The sequence below is a fragment of the Macrobrachium rosenbergii genome, chromosome 12 (genome assembly GCF_040412425.1).
Source record: "Macrobrachium rosenbergii isolate ZJJX-2024 chromosome 12, ASM4041242v1, whole genome shotgun sequence".
Taxonomy (NCBI): domain Eukaryota; kingdom Metazoa; phylum Arthropoda; class Malacostraca; order Decapoda; family Palaemonidae; genus Macrobrachium; species Macrobrachium rosenbergii.
The window spans coordinates 18,104,557-18,122,014 of NC_089752.1; the positions used below are offsets into that span (position 1 = coordinate 18,104,557).

The 17,458-nt window shown below is 38.8% G+C and overlaps 1 protein-coding gene across 16 annotated transcripts in view; it reads left to right on the forward strand.

The window, feature by feature from the left end:
• Positions 1–17,458, forward strand: part of LOC136844420 (protein lifeguard 3-like) — a 137,735-nt gene that overhangs the window by 94,656 nt on the left and 25,621 nt on the right. The gene's annotated exons all lie outside the window — the stretch shown is intronic.

The window sequence follows — 17,458 nt, forward strand, 5'->3', positions numbered from 1 at the left end:
AATTAGATAACTGTTCTGCATTGATTATTAAAAGGGTTGTTTTGGCCTTTTGAATACTTTACTCCTGATTTCATCTTGGCTGTGGTTAGATGCCTTTAAGTTTGAATGAAAGTTTTAGATTAAACCTTGATTTAAAGGTTAGTATATACATTTTTAGCAATTGCAGTCACTGTCTGACTTATAAACAAGTTACGTTTTAGACGGCCATTCATATCTTGAATTGTTCGTAAGTTGATTTTTAAAATGTAGTGCGTAATTTTTGTTGATGTTTACATCCGAGTGAACTCGGGAGTCAGATTATACTATTTTCACTGTATTTTTAAATCATGCAGTATTATAAAGAATAACTTTGGATGTTAGAAAGGTAAAAAGAAGAAAGTAAAATTGGAGAAAATTTTGCAGGAGCAGTGTCTGACATTGGAAGTTCACAAAGTAAACAATGTACATTGCCATCTATTGTTAAAGATACATACTAAACATTTGCTATGGGGAGAGGAAATATAGAAAATGGGGATTCATCAGAGAACAAGTTAAATTGAGTAGATAGATAAGCAGGAATATTTTACGAGCGTGAACGAGTATTCTCATGATTGTAGGAAGAATACATGGTAGTTAATCAGGAGAATAGTCGGGATAATCAGGGAAGGGGTTAAAGGAACAGGTTCTTCTTCTTCCTTGTGTTCTGTTCTTCGCAAAAATTCTTACTAGAAGAATAGGTGTACAGTAATACCCCTAACTTCTGCGATTTGAGTTGCGCGATTTCACTGACACATGAACTTTTCATTTGAACCTAACTAATTGTCATACACAAGTTTTTCACAGACATGTGAATACTGAGAAACCCTGCAAAAGTGTGTAATTTTTTATTTAATTTATAAGTTTTGAAGCTTTTGTGTAAATTAAATAACAATAAATAATAAAAAAAAAAAATAATTCTCTCTCTCTCTCTCTCTCTCTACAACTTATTACAATATGTTTTTCTATGGCTCCCTTTAAAAAAGCCTTTTGCATGTACTCTTCCAAAGAGGGGTCTGGTTTTTTAAAAAACCTCTTTAAAAGCGGGGGAGGATGTGACCATTTCCATCCTAGCCTAGGTTAGGAGATAGCTCTGCTATTCCTTCCCCTCTTCCTAATTTTTCTCCTGCTACTACTTTTAATCAACCTGAACCCAATGCCATTGCCAGTCTAGAGTCTAGGTTTCACAGAAAATGACCCTACTAGTGAATACAGTGGCGGAGTTAGGTGCGTCACAGAAGGCGTTTATGGGAAAATGTATTCAGACAGCACCACTTCCCACAGAGTGACAAGTGATAGTGTTGTGCAAGTGGAGGAGGCAATTGCTTGTCCCTTTGGTTTTCGTAGACCAAGGTCACTGTCCTGCTCCCCTGAACCTGGGAGAAGACACCGAAAGTCCAATGGAGGCCGAGGGAGGTTGGTCCACGGGTAGTTGCCCCTTCAGTCGAACTTGTTGTGTGTTCCCAGGTATCGGAAGACAGCCACTGGAAAGTCGACTTGACATGAGAAAGTGTTATACAAGTGGAGGAGGTGGCTTCTTGTCTCCCAGTTGTCCCAGACAAAGGTCTCTGTCCTGCGCCCCTAAACCTGGGAGAAGACATGCCGGAAGTCCAAGGGAGGCTGGTGAGGTTTGCCCACAGGTTGCTGCCCCCTCAGTCGAACCTGTTGCACAAATATCCCAGGTTTTGACAGACAGCTGCTGGAAAGGCATCTTAGATATGCACCAGTTGTCATCTGACTCCCAAAACTCCAGCCCAGACTTGGAAACCTGCAAGGGCTTTCTAGATTCATCTTGTCCATTGAAGAGGCACGCAGGCAATGCTGGCCGCTCTTTTCCGCTGCCCCGTTAGCAGTTTAAGAAGCCAGGCACAGTCCTCAACCTTCCTGGAGTGCATGGGACAGTCCGGAGTATTTCTCTCCTTAGCGTACTTCTGTAGGGCACCAGTATTTGGCTCCCAAGCACCCAATGGCTCCTCTCAGGCGCTCGTCTTCGTTCATGTGCCTGACACCACCTTCTGAGTGTCTGCCACCAGTTTTCAGTGCCTGGGGCTAGCTCCTGAGCATTCGGCGCCAGTTGCCAAGTCCCTGGCACCTGCTTCTGAGCTCCCCGCGTCAGCTCCCAAGCACCCGATGGCAACTCCCGAGTGCCCAGCGCCAACTCTTCAGTATCAGTCTACTGCTCAAGCGCCCATTTCTGATTGGATCTCCTAGCCTGTGCAGTTCTCCTTTAATATTTGCAGGCAAGCTTTCCACCCCTTTTTTGGCTCCAGCTAGCACCTGGTCTCGCCTGTCTCAACCTTCCTGATGAGGAGCCATCCAGATGACAGACCTAGGCTCTCCACAGTGGTGCTTTACTTGTCTTCTAGGAAGGCACTCACGGAGATTTCAGTTTGGTTTTTTGCTAAGAGGAAGCAAGGTAAGGCTTCCTTTGTCTTGATTCCCTTGCGCTTAATCCGTAGGTTTCTTTCTTATACCACCGGAGAAGCTCCTACTTTCTGACACTTGGCGTTCTTGTCAGCGAAAATTATGTTTTTCATCGGCAGAACTTGACTTGACCATCTTGTCAAAGACTTCTTTGAGTTGTTAGAAGCTTTCAGTTTCTTGGACTGGATTGTGAGAGTGCCAGCCAAGAAGATTGAAGATTGCATGATTTAGTTGTTTGAGACATTGCCTGGACTGGCTAGGAGTCCTTTTTCATGCAGACAAGACCATCAGGGATGTCTCTCTTGAACTTGGGGCTCTTTTCTCTTTGGGGATTTTGAAGAAAAGAGATTTTTTGGTACTTCTGTTCCACTAAGGAGTCACTCAGGCCCAGAAGTCAGACCTCCAATAGAAGTCAACTTGGATCTTGTGGCACCTTCTTCCAAGGCCTCCAAGGATTTGTCCATGTTTGTTTCTAAGACGGCCTCTCCTCTCTAGTAACATCCCTTTGGTGGGGATAAGCTCCAATGTCCGCTTCTTTGCCAGAACTATCAAGAGGGCTCAAGTCCTTGCCCAAGAAATGAGGAAGAAGTTCTCCATGCACAAGTGGGAGCCAGTCCTCTTGAGTTTTGGGAGAAGTGGAGTATCAGAGAGACAGAACAGTGGATTGTCAAGGTTCTGAGGTAGGGCTACTCCATTCTGTTCATGGAGAGCCCCCTTTGGTCCCTTCTCCCATCGTTTTGATGGCCTACTCAAGTTCTGCCCTTACGGAACAGGTCTTTTCTGTCCTTCGAAAGAGAGTTATAGAAGAAGTCGAGGACATCAACTCAGAAGGCTTCTACTACCATCTGTTTGTGGTCCCCAAATCATTGGGGTTTGCAGACCAATCCTCAACGTAAGAGCCCTCATTCTCTTCATCCAACAGACGAAGTTCAGCTGGAGACAAACCAGTCTGTCCGTTCATCCATTCACCAGGGCGTTTGAATGATAACCTTTGATATGCAGGACACATGCTTTCACTTTCCCATCCATCCTTACTCCAGAAAGTATCTAAGGTTCGTCTTCCAGGACACACTCAGGCGGCCCAGGTCAGCGTCTAAATGCCTGTCTCCTCTCTGAGCCCCCGGCGCCACCTGAGTGCCCAGCTCCAGCTCCCAAGTGTCCAGCTCCAAGTAAATCTTTCAGTTTCCAGCTCTTTGCTTCAGCCTCTCTACAGCACCTCAGTGTTCACTCAAGTCCTTGCTCCTATAACAAAATTACTTCATTTAATAGGCATAAACATGAAAAGTGCACGAAGGAACTGGGGATTATCATCTACCATCAGAAGTCCCAGTTGGCCTTGTCACAAGAGTTCCTCTATTTTGGGAGAGTCTCAACTCGCGGATTTTTCAGGCTTCTCCATCTACCAAGAGAATCTCCAGCTGCCTTCAGATGGTCCACAAGTTCTTAGCCTCTTCGTCTTGCTCGGCCCATCAGTGGATGAGCCTACTGGGGACTCTGTCATCCATCAAGAAGTTCTTCAAGTTAGGCAAACTTCTCAGAGTTTTGCAATTCTTCCTCAAGGCCAGTTAGGACAGGGAAACACAACCAGACACCTACAAGTTTCTCATAAACCCAAAGATCAAGTCAGACTGGCATAGTGACGGTCCAAATGTAGACTTGTGGAAGAAAAGCCCTTCATCCTCTGAGCCTACACCTAGACTTCTATTCAGACTCCTTGGTTCTAGGTTGGGGAGTCCTCTTGGGGAACCGGAACGTTCCGGCACGTGGTCGCCAGAAGAATAGAACCTTCGCATTAACCTCAGAGAGCTGAAATTCACTTAGGGCTTCAGTGCTTCTTGACCGAAGTTCACAACAAAACTGTGGTAGTCCATTCAGACAATACCACAGTCCTAACGTATGTACGAAAGCGAGGCGGCACTCACTCATTTTCTCTCTGCGAGACAGCAAGAGACCTTTTACTGTGGACAGATCAAATCGAGTGAGTCAAGTCACTCGATTTATTCAGGGCAAACTAAATTTTTTGGTGGATGAACTGAGTCGTTGAAATGTAGGTCCTTCCCACCGAGTGGACCTTGGATCCCCTGGTTTATCGGAATCTGTGATACTATGGGGCAGGTCGACATTGGACCTGTTTGCCACCTCAAGGAACCATCACCTTCCTCTCTTTTGTTCTCAGGCCCCGGACCCTCTAGCATGGGCAACAGATGCCATACAGCAAACTTGGTCCCATTTGGACCACTACACCTTTCCATCCTTCAAGTCTTGGGCTCATTGCAATGTTATGATGACTTTCACAGCCTCGCTTTGGCCCATAAAAGAATGGTTCCAGGACCTGCTGTGGTTGTGGGTGGACTTTCTGAGACTCCTCTCCATAAAAACCATGTCTACTCAAGAGATATAGTTCCTCATGGGAGGGGTGGGTAGAATTCCCGGCTAGCACGCTGTTGGCCCAGCGTTCGATTCCCCAACCGGCCAATGAAGAATTAGAGGAATTTATTTCCGGTGATAGAAATTCATTTCTCGTCATGATATGGTTCGGATTCCACAATAAGCTGTAGGTCCCGTTGCTAGGTAACCAATTGGTTCTTAGCCACGTAAAATAAATCTAATCCTTCTGGCCAGCCCTAGAAGAGCTGTTAATCAGCTCAGTGGTCTGGTTAAGCTAAGATATACTTAACTTTTTTTCACTTTAAAGAGATACCAAAGGGTTGCCTGCTCTTGCCCTGACAGGCTTCAGACTGTCGGAAGCTTGTCAGAGCATAAGGGTTTTCAAGATGTGCTGTAGAGGCTATTGCAAGATGCAGACATCAATTTCCTAGCTGCGTATTCCAGGCTACGTGGGCAATTTTCTGAAGCTGGTGTCTCGGACTCAACATCTCTTCTTTTGAGATGTCTGTGACCCAAGTTGCAGATTTCCTTCTTTTACCAAGGAGATCTAGGAATCTCTCATCCTCCACCATTAAGGGGTATCGAGCTGTATTTAGCTCAGTGTTTAAACACAGGGGTCCTGAATTGTGTCAATCCCAGATCGTAACGACCGTGTCAAATCCTTCGATACGTCTAAGCAAAGAAAGGAAGATCTGATTTCTACAACCTGGACGTAGTATCGAAGTGGCTGACAGGTCCTCTTTTGAACCCCTTCATTCATCTTCTCAGAGAAACCTTACTCAGAAGACTCTCTTCTTTGTGGCCTTGGATACTGCTAACATTTTAGGGAGTTCCAAACAACCGATAAAGGGTAGGTTTTTTGTTTTCACAAGCAGATGCAGTTTGCTACTTTACTCTTGGTCTTTCGCCAAAAACGAGGATCCTTTCAACCCCTTCCCTGTTTTTTCCCCATTAAGACCTTAATGGATACCTTGGCTCTGAGGAAGAAGAGAGAGTTCTTTGTCCTGCTAGAACCTTGAGGTATTTCCTGTGAAGGACCGAGAAGATCAGAGGACCATCCAGTAACCTCTGGTTCTCTGTCAAGAACCCGTCTCGCCCTCTGGCCAAGAACGCATTGTCCTTCTTCGTCAAAGACTTAATTTCTGAGGCGCACTCTCAGATTCAGGAGGACATTTTGCCTACTTTTAAAGTGAAAGCTCTTGACGTTAGGGCAGTCTCTACCTTATTAGCTTCAGGCACATATGTCCCTCACTTCCATTCTTCAGTCTGCCTACTGGAACTATGAACTGATCTTCACGTCTCACTATTTGAAAGAAGCTGAAACGGTGTTTGAAAATGCAGTACCTTGGGGCCATTATCAGTGGCTGGCATGGTATTGGGGGAGGAAGCATGAGAATTTCTTTTTCTCTGACTATCTCTTAGCCTTGAAGTAAGGTGTTGAATTTTTGGGACCTGGGGGGTACAGTGTACCTGGAGTACCCACATTTCTCAGCAGATGCGTTATGTTTTCAGTGTAGGTGAAAGCATTGTCTGGTTGTTTTTTTTAATATTGGTACTGCGCCCAGGACAAGGGCACTTGTGTATGCTTTGCCAGCAATCAGGCCTATCCTCCGCTGCAAAGCTCCCACGTAAGTAGAGGTGACCCGCGGCTCAGCCACCATGCCACTACAGGTCAAGATGAGCACCAACCAGAGGCAGTATTCACCTGCAGTAGCTCTCTTACCATGTAAGAAACGACAAGCATTATTTCAATGCTAGCAGTTTTTCTATTTCAAAGTCATTACCATGCCTCAATGTTTTGGAATAGAATATGTCCATGTATCTCACCCCCATTCAATGTGGGATCCAGCTATGTAATTACTTGAGTTACTTACAGTATATGAAAATTTTTCCAAAATAAAATTGATTCATATATACTTACCAAGTAATTACAGAATCAGAGCCCACCCTCCTCCCCTCTCATGGACATATGGGCACAAACAGAATGAGGTTTTCTGCTAAATCATTTCTAGTACTCTTGTTAGTGTGCGAGGCTTGTCACCTACACTGAACTATCGAAGTGCTACTGTGATTTTTTAAAGACTGCTGCACGAGTTAGAAACTATAGCTACGTAATTACTTGGTAAGTATATATGAAACTTAATTTTATTATGAAAATATCATTTTACTGTATGTATTAGCGTTTTTAGTGACCGTACCAAAGTCACGTGAATCCACGCGTTACAAGAGGGGTTCTGGAACCTAACCTTGCATAAGTTCGAGGTATTACTGTATTAGAAACTACTTGGTACTAGCTATCTACGTATAATCACTGTATTATTAGTGGTAAACCACCCGTATTCACTTTCTGAGTATTTGTGGACTCACCGATTCACAGGATTTTCTTTGGAACATATCTATAAATTATTCGCAAAACATTTGGCAATTTGCAGACTTTTTCAACGAGAAATATTCACTAATTAGTGTATTTTGATGTTATTTCCATGATGAAATACTTTTATGATAAAAAGATTTACTAATTTTCAAATAATAATAATAATAATAATAATAATAATAATAATAATAATAATCTGAGTAATAAAAATCCACAATTATATAGTAAATATATTACTATGTAAAAAATCAAAGACTTCGAACACCTGAACGGTGTTCCTCATCAGTGTTAACGTTAAACACTGATGAGGAATACCGTTCAGGTGTTCGAAAGTCTTTGATTTTTTACATAGTAATATATTTACTATATAATTGTGGATTTTTATTACTCAGATTGTTTTTCATGAAATTGTGAATCTATTAGCAATAATAATAATAATACTGTAAGATTAAACATGTAATAAGATGAAATAATACGTAACCCAAAGACAGAGAGAAACAGAGGGTAAAAACTGGTTTCCTCCCCTTCATTCAGGGATTCAGGGGGACCCCTTTATAGTATGCAGTAGAAGGAACCTCATTAAAGTGAACCTTGTTGGCAGCTGACACTTCAATTTTTTTTTTTTTTTAACCTTATAGATGTGATGCTTAGAACTGATACTATTGAAATATTAAAATTATAGTAAAGTACTATTGAAATTATATTTAAATGATATATAAGTGTTTCAGGATGATAGTATAAGCATTTTTGGAGGGTACATTTTATGATAAAATAGTGATTTACAGTACTAATTTTCAGATATTAAGTTTAACAAGCTTAAATAATAACATTAAATAAAAATAACAATTTCTCTCTCTCTCTCTCTCTCTCTCTCTCTCTCTCTCTCTCTCTCTCTCTCTCTCTCTCTCTCTCTCTCTCTCTCTCTCTCAAGTACTAATTTTCAGATATTAAGTTTAACAAGCTTAAATAATAACATTAAATAAAAATAACAATTTCTCTCTCTCTCTCTCTCTCTCTCTCTCTCTCTCTCTCTCTCTCTCTCTCTCTCTCTCTCTCTCTCTCTCTCTCAAGTACTAATTTTCAAATATTAAGATTAATAATAATAATAATATACTGTAATTACATTTATGCATTTCTATAATAAGTTATGAAAAATTTTAATGAAAATTTGCAACCCTGATCTTTTCCTGAGTCTTGGAGCTGAGGGGGCGAAGGTGAACCTGCAAATATGTCAAATTACTTGACATTTCTGACCAAGGGTAGATGTTGCCACTCCGTAATCAAATCAATTTTTCTCTCTCTCTCTCTCTCTCTCTCTCTCTCTCTCTCTCTCTCTCTCTCTCTCTCTCTCTCTCTCTCTCTCTCTCTCTCTCTAATAGATACTGCTAATTTGAGTCTCTTTAACCAATTGATACTAACACGTATGCACACTGTTTGTGTGTGTGTGTTTGTGTTCATATTGTTTTAAAAATGCATAGTAAAGGCAATACATCTTTGGAGGACAAAAAACAAACAAATTTTTTTGTCAGTCTCTTAAAGCAAAATGGATTTTAACATTCCTCAAGAGATTAAAGCGATAAACTCTCTCTCTCTCTCTCTCTCTCTCTCTCTCTCTCTCTCTCTCTCTCTCTCTCTCTCTCTCTCTCTCTCTCTCTCTCTCTCTCTCTCTCTCGCCCGTGCCAGCACAAGGCTGACTGAATATAAATTAGTGGTATCTCTATCTCTGTTTTGGCTGGAAGGGTTAGAAGTATGTATTTTTGAGGGTACTAATGTTTAAGATGACTTTGAAATTATATTAATAATATAATTTCAAAGATTAATACAGTAATAGAATAATAATTTGTTATATTTGATGTAGAATGATACTTTAAGTAGACATTTAGTATTTGGAATTTCATGATAGGCAGTTATAAACAATTTTAGTGGGTGGGTTCAAAGTATTCGCGGATATTAACTATTCGCTATGGGGGTCTGGAACACATCCCCAATGAATACGGGGGATTACTGTACACTCAGAACACTACAGGCTAACTTGGTCACAAGTATGTAGTTATAATGTTATGACAATGGTTATCCATAACACAGTAGTGAGCATTACCATGTTCATAATTACCGCCATAATTATGTCTTAAATGTAATACAAGTGTTAGAACTGTTAATTATTTGCAATAACTTATGCGGCACAACTAACATGAATAGGTTAATTTGGGCACAAGTATGTAGCCATTTTGCTGTACCGTATACTGTTAGCCATTATAATAGTGGTTTTTTTTTTCTAAGTAGTCATGTATTAAACCATATAATTACTACGTAAATTTTGCCTTAAAAGTAAATTTTTGAAGTTTTGCCACTCAAAGCTAACTATATGCTGTAAATCTAATTTGCAAATTTATGATTTGTTTACCAAGCCTAGGATACTCGCATGCCACAGGTAAAGCTATAGGCCACGTAAGAAAGTACTTCAATGAAAATATTTTTCCAAAGGAAAAACTTTTTAAATAAGTTAGGTGTATATAAATTAAGTACAATCCTCTACTGAATTCCTCTTGGGAGTCATGGATAGCATCTCTATGCTTGATGCTCAGTAGCAAGTGAGTCCTCAAAGGAGTTACTCCCTTGGGGTCATCCTTGATACTTTTCGTGATTTCCTCCAGAAATTCTGAAAGTACTGCAAGCAGAATTTTCCCATCAGGGAAGCCTTCGTGAACTGATGAGCCACAGCAGTTGTATCACCATTGTCTGGCAGTATAGAAAGTACAGCAAGTTGAATTTCCTATTATGGAAGCCTGCATGAACTGATGAGCCAGGGCAGTTGTAATTTCACTGCCTGGCAGTATAGAAAGAACAGCAAGCTGAATTTCCTATCAGGGAAGCCTGCATGAACTGATGAGCCAAAGTAGTCGTATCACCACTGCCTGGCAGTATAGAAAGAACAGCAAGTTGAATTTCCTATCAGGGAAGCCTGCATGAACTGAGCCAAGGCAGTTGTATCACCACTGCCTGGCAGTATAGAGAGTACAGTAAACCCCCCCGTATTTGTGGGGGATGCATACCACAACCCCCTGCAAATAGTTAAAATCCGTGAGTAGTTAACTCCCCCTCTAAAAATGCTTATAAATGCCTATCGTGAAAGTCCAAATACCAAATGTATACCTTAAAGTAGCATCCTTTATCAAAGATACCTTAAACTATTATCCTATTACAGGCAGTCCCAGGGTTATGTTGTTCTAGACTTACAGCGCTTATGGTGCAATGCTGATGACGGAACCCCTGCTGTAAACTGGGAACTGCCTGTATAATAAACCCCCCGTATTCACAGGGGATGTGTAACACACACACACACACACACACGCACACGCAAATAGCTAAATTCCGCAAATACTTAAAACCTCTCTAAAATCACTTACAACTGCCTATTTGGAGAGTTCAAACACAAAAAACCCTCTAAAAATGATTATACCTGAGTATTTTAATAGTTTTATCACAAAAAGTGCATTTAGTCATGAAAATTATATGAAAATACAGTAATAATTAGTGAATATTTCTCAGTGAAAAATACTGCAAATGGGCGAATTTTCCGTGAATAATGTGTACATATGTTCCATAGAGAAGCATAGGTGTGTCCACAAATCGTGAGAACATGAATATGGGGGTTTACTGTACTGTATTAATCTTTGAAATTGTATGATTAATATTTCATTCATCTTAAAAATTTTACCCTTAAAAATATGTATGTACATACCTCTAACAATTCTAGCCAATAACAGAGAGAGAGAGAGTATATCTTTCTATTAACCACTCTCCCTTTCTATCTATCTGTCTATCTATCCATCTCTCAAATTCTGAGTATCCTTTGGCAGAGAGAGAGAGAGAGAGATTTTTCAGTATCCTTTGTAATGGTATTTTGACCACCAGGTGTATAACATATTTGACTGTGAGTGGGCAACACTTCCTCCCTTTCTGGTCAATATGTCAAGATAATTGACAGACTACACCCCCCCCCTCACAACAAGTTTTCAGAGAAGACTGGGAATTGATATGTTTTCTTTTAAAATTTTACATAATTTACCATAGAAATGCATAAATATTGTAATTTATAGCATGGGAAATATGAAAAAATTAATAAAGTAACATCACGTTTATCTATAAAACTACAATATACAAAACAAATAAACATATATGTGACATATGCATAAAAAATGTATCTCAGTGAGAAAGAGAGAGAGATTTGAAATACAAAGAACATAATCTATCAGAACATAATCTAGATCAAGAGAGAGAGAGAGAGAGAGAGAGAGAGAGAGAGAGAGAGAGAGAGAGAGAGAGAGAGAGAGAGACTCTCTTTGGCCAGGTGCTAACCCTTTTTTTTTTTTTATTATGATGACAGTTAAGCCTTCATCCTTCTCCCTAAGTCGGATACAGAAAAAGATCAGGGATTGAAGTAAAATTTTAATAATTCACTATATTTTCTTTAATGAACTGATATTTTGATGTGAAAATTAGTAAATCATTTATTTATCATACAAAACAAATAGACATACATACAGTATTACATATGCATTAAAATTCTCTCATCTCAGTAAGAGAGAGAGAAAGAATTATTATTTTCATTTGTTATTTAATCTTATTTGACTTAATATTATTTGAAAATTAGCACTGTAAATCATTATTTTATCATAAAATATATATATGTATGTACAGTACAGTATTTAGTCACAAAAATATGAAAATACAGAATATTGCACTACGAAAAAATACGTGAATGGGTAAGTTTTCCTGCAAATAATTTATAGATAGGTTCCACAGAAAATTCCGTGAATTGCTGAGTCCGCGAATTGTGAGAACACGAATCCGGGAGGATTTACTGTACTGCAAGTGGAATTTTCCTATTGGGAAGCCTGCATGAACTGATTGAGCAAGGGCAGTTGTATCAGCACTGCCTGGCAGTATAGAAAGTATAGCAAGCAGAATTTTCCTATCAGGAAAGCCTGCTTGAACTGATTGACCCAAGGCAGTCATATCCCCTAGAAGGTACAGACACTTCAGAGTGGTTGGACCCTAACAGGGTCCTCTCAATACTTGATTGCTGCATGGGAAAACCAAGATTCTCATTTGAAGTATCTGTCTCATGTAAAGCAGAAGACTGGTCCCTACATCTTCTGGATTCAGAAGGAAAATTTCAGTGGCTATATCCACTTCATGTCAGGTATCAGTGACCTCTCTCCCAAGGAAAGAGATTTGGTATCCATCCGAGGAGTTGAAGTGGGAGTTCCTACAATGCTTTTGGAGTATCGACCCAAATGTGGATTCTGCTTGGAGAGGAATGGAAACACACTGCAATAGTTCTGCCAGAACGTACAGTGGTCTCCTTCTTCTGTACTCCTATCGAAACCTATAATTCATAGAGATAGCTTAAAAATGAGCTCTTTCATCAATTAAACTTGTTGCCAAAAGCATGTGGCATATTTCACACATGTCCAGCCAGCAACCAAATTCTCCATGATTCCTTCAGGAGCTGGGCTCATGGCAGGTGAAAAGCAGATTGAGCAATTCGCTCTGGCACAGGTAATGTGTAGGTCCGGTGTAATAGTAGCCCAGTAGTGATAAAAGGAACAAGTGCTTAAGAAAATCTACCTAGTGTTAGCTACCTATATCACTGTACAGTATAGGCTGCAAACACCGGCCTATATGGCCACAATATCATGTCCATAGTATAATGTAAGGAAACATGATCAGTGGTCATATCCATAAAGTAATAGTACACTAATGTATTAAGATATTAATCCACAATTGCTACAATAATGTTGCCTTAAAGGATTTACTCACAAATGTTGCTCAGCTTAATTAAGACAAAACTAAACAGATAGCCATACTATATATTTCTGCATATTTCATAACCTTTGATTATCAGGTCTATTTCCAGTACCATGCAAAGGTTATGTACAGTAGCTTACAGGCTATTTTAGTTGGTACGTAAACAAAATCAATAATTATTGGAATTATCATACCAAAAATATATAAAAACAGTATCATAAGATTTTAAAAAGGTTGGCAAAGCTCACCATTATGAAAAAGTACTTTTGTATTCCCTTAGGAAAAATACAAACATCATGTCACAATTTTCAACACCTATGACATCAGTATTGGCAGAGTAATACCTGTTGGAAGTGGATCCGTATGAATGTATTCCTTTAACATTGGAAAGAACCCCGATATTAAGGATAACTGGGGAACTGTCAATATCACAAGACAATTTAGTTTGATTATAAAGTACTGCAAAGGAAGTACTTGCCTTTAGTAAACACCAAGGCTCTTAAGTCATGCATGATTGAGAACTATGATTACATCTGTTTTGTAAACAAGAAGTTAGGCTAAACCGATGCACCCTTTCAGTAACTTCAAATTATTTATCAGTGTTAAAAAGGGCATTGTATAATAAGTTTCAATAACAAAATTGTCTAATGTTATTGCCTCAATGCTAATTCTCAGTTTGTTAAACAATTACAGCATAGCCTAACTATCTATTGTACTCCTAACTTCTAACATTTCAAGAGGTTTACTGGCTCCCAGTTTAAACAAATATAAGCTTCCCCACTAAGATTTTCAGAAACAAACTTTTTACTGGACTAAGTACTTAGCTTGACTCATGCTAAGAGGGTGAAAAATGCGAAGTCTGACACGATTTCTGGAGCACAACCTGTGGACTAGTGAACTCTTGGCCAAAACAGGCTGTTGCCACAATTATGCGAGTGAGAGGTAGAGCCTAGGTAGTTGTTCTGTCACTGTGCCAACAAGCACAATTCTGGCCGAGACCAACTATGAGAGAAATCTTTGTAATTGGTTGGTCTATCTTATGGATTCCTTGGGAACCATGAGAGAGTAACTCCTTTGAGGACAAACAGCAGCTACACTATCAAAAAACAAAATTAGAATCTTCTGGAGTACAAGCAGAATGTACCTGGGGTATATGCAAAATGTCTTATTTGTTCATCCTAGATTTTCATGTGAAACTATGGTTTTGCTTATTTACTTTTGCTCACTCTAGGTGTTAGAAACCCCCTTATTGTCCTTGGTTTGCATTAGATACCCACATTGTGAGTGCAAAGAATCTGAGTGTTTGCTTATACCAATTTATTTTTTTATTATAGTGAATTTGTGAAATTAAATACTTCTACGTGAATAATTAAATATTTTTGTACACACACACACACACACACACACACACACACACACACACACACACACACACACACACACACACACACACACACACACACACACACACACACACTCTCTCTCTCTCTCTCTCTGGTTTAATTTTGGGGAGGTTTATTTTTTCAGATAATGAAATGGTTTAATAAGTAAATATCTGAAAATGAATGAAATGATAGATAGAAAATACAGTTTATGTTTAGGATTAATTTTACAAAATTTTTATGCAAGCTATTTTAGTTGGCTTAGTTATTATGTAGGCTGCACTACCTGGTGTCCGTTCCTTACCATGTTTCCCCCCATAGGGAGCGGATTAGCGAATGGTGTAGTCAATGGGGTATGAGGCTGAACTCTAGTAAAACAAAAATACTGTTGGTTAGCAGATCCCATACAGATTTTCCACCCCATCCTCCCCTTCAGGTGGATGGAACTCTGCTGAATGAATCTGAAGCTTTAACTATTCTAGGTGTAACTTTGATTCAAATCTTTGTTTTGAGAAACATCAAATGAAAGTGTGAGCAAATGCCGCACAAAAGTTAGGTGCTGACATAAGGCCTCATATATTTATAACAGTGATGAAATCAGTGCAATCTGTTTTAGGTCATTTGTCCTTCCTTAAGTAGAATACTGTTCTCCAGCGTGGATATCTGCTTCTGCCAGAGATTTATCTCTTAGATAGAGTGGTTTTAGGTGGTAGGTTTCTTTTCCCTAATACTTGCATTTATGACTGGGACCATTGACGGATGGTCTCTTGTTTGTCTATTTTTCATAAATTGTATTTTATCAGAATTTTTCACATTCACAATTGATCCCTGATTCCCTTTTCCTGCCAAGAGCAACCAGATTTGCTGAACAGTAGCACCAATATGCAGTAAATATGCCTCTTTGTCAAATTCTCAGTTCCAGAGGTCCTTTATTCCTCACACCGTTGGATTGTGGAACCATCTCCGTTATTCCAAGGATTATGTCAGGATTAGTAGCTTCCTTGGAAGCATAGAGTAAAATACTCTCATATAATGGATGCTCAACAACTTCCAGTGGGAGCCCAGCCACAGTTCTTGCAACTTCCAAGGACATAAATGTTTGGATCTTATCTCAAGGCATATTGGCGTTAATGATAAGCAAATATTTCTGTTTCATGAAAGATGCACACAGCTTCAAGAATAAATCAGGAGGGATTTCATTTAAGATTTATCAGTACATTTATATATAGTAGATGAGGTCAAGAATTATCACAAACTGCCCAAATTTCAGGCCATTTCAACCACTTGAATAGAGTTTATGATATGTATTTGTTTTTGAAATGTTTTAATTTGTGTGATTTTTCCCTTAGGTTCACTAAGTACTATTAGCCTTTTTTTCTTTTTGTTTCTTATTTGAGTTAGAGTGGTAATTGCGGAAGAGAGAGTTGTCTTGTATAAATGGAATAAATTTTCTTTTGAAGAATGTGGATTGTGGAATGTTGAGAATTCAAGAAAATTTTGTAAATTTGAGATTGTGTGAGATTGTTGAGTAGGTGGTTGTCTCGGAGCAGGTCAGTTTTCATTTGCTATTACGTTTTAATGTTGGAGTAGGTTTTTACCTATTGCATGATTGTCAGTATGGCTAAGAAGAAAAATTCAAAATGTATTTTAAGTAGTACATGTAGGTATTAATTTATTACTGCAGTACATTTGAAAATTGTAGTTTGTTGTTGGTATATGAAGTTTATCCATAGACCATATTAATGTAGTTTTAAGAATTCTTGAAATATCTGTTATATACTGTATGGTTATAATAGGAAACTTTTTTTTAGCATCGGTGGGCTGGAGTTTGGTTATACCTAGATGAAATTTGAAATTTAATGTTTCCCTTCTGGTTAAGGCAAAAATAAACTTTCATCTGTATATTGAGCTGCTGTTCAGTATGCCTACTGTTTTTCTTTAGCAAAGCATCCAGATATTCATACACTATGTAAGGTCTTTGGAAATTTTTACCATTCCTTAAGTTGTACTCCTAGTGGTTTTTTTTATATCATTAAGTAGGCAGCCATTTTACTTCTAAATTTAGCATGCATTTGGCTCTGTATTCAGAGATAGTCTGGTTAATATAGCTTAAAGATTTATTTATTGTTATAATATTAAATTTAGTTTTAATATTCTCAAAGTGATTTTGACCATGTTTGTGGCAAGTTGTGGCATGCTTGCACTCATCAGAATCTTTTGCAGAAGTGGCTTGTTGCCCTTTTCATTATTTGATCTTAAAGCTTCAGGACTAATATATTCCATCAGCTAAGTGTTTTATCTTTGATGTCAAGTTCTATTTACATGATCTTTTCAGGTTTGTGCCAATGGTGTTTTATTTTTCATAAATGTAATTAAGTGCTGTACTATGATGATGATGACTTAATGTGTGAAAGGCTCTTCCAGACTACTGTTTATTGCTATTTGAGCTGCTGTTGACATTTAATGTTGAGCATGGAAAATAATGTGTTTTGAACTTTTTATATATTCGTAAATCCATTCAGGTAACTATTGTGTACAGCAACATATCACTTGAAAGATTTTTTTTTTTTTTCCACACACCAGTTGTGTTACCTATTTGGCCCTACAGATTGAAGAGATATTAAACCACTGCTTTTTGTTCTACTGCAGGTGTTGGCATTTTAGAACTTAACAGTTATCAAGGTTGTCAGTGGAAGTTGACTCCATAAATATTTTGTTGTATTGTGACTGTTTTACTCCATAAATATTTTGTTGCTTTCCCCATATACAGTAATGGTTGACTCGGATTGGTCTTAGCTGCCCATTAAATATTTACTGAAAACCAGTGCTGCCATTCTTGTGTTTTTATTAAGTCATTTTGACATTACATGGTTTCCAAATACGTACCCTCATGACCTTACTCCTGCTCATACTTATGTTCAAGTTTTGTTGACAGTGAAACATGAGTTGAATAAGTGCATTAGGATTTTTTCTTTTAAAGATCTCTCAGAGTGGTATGACAGGGAAGTGTTTGCACTGAGTAAGGCTAATGATGATCAGTGTTTTTATAGAAAAGTATGTT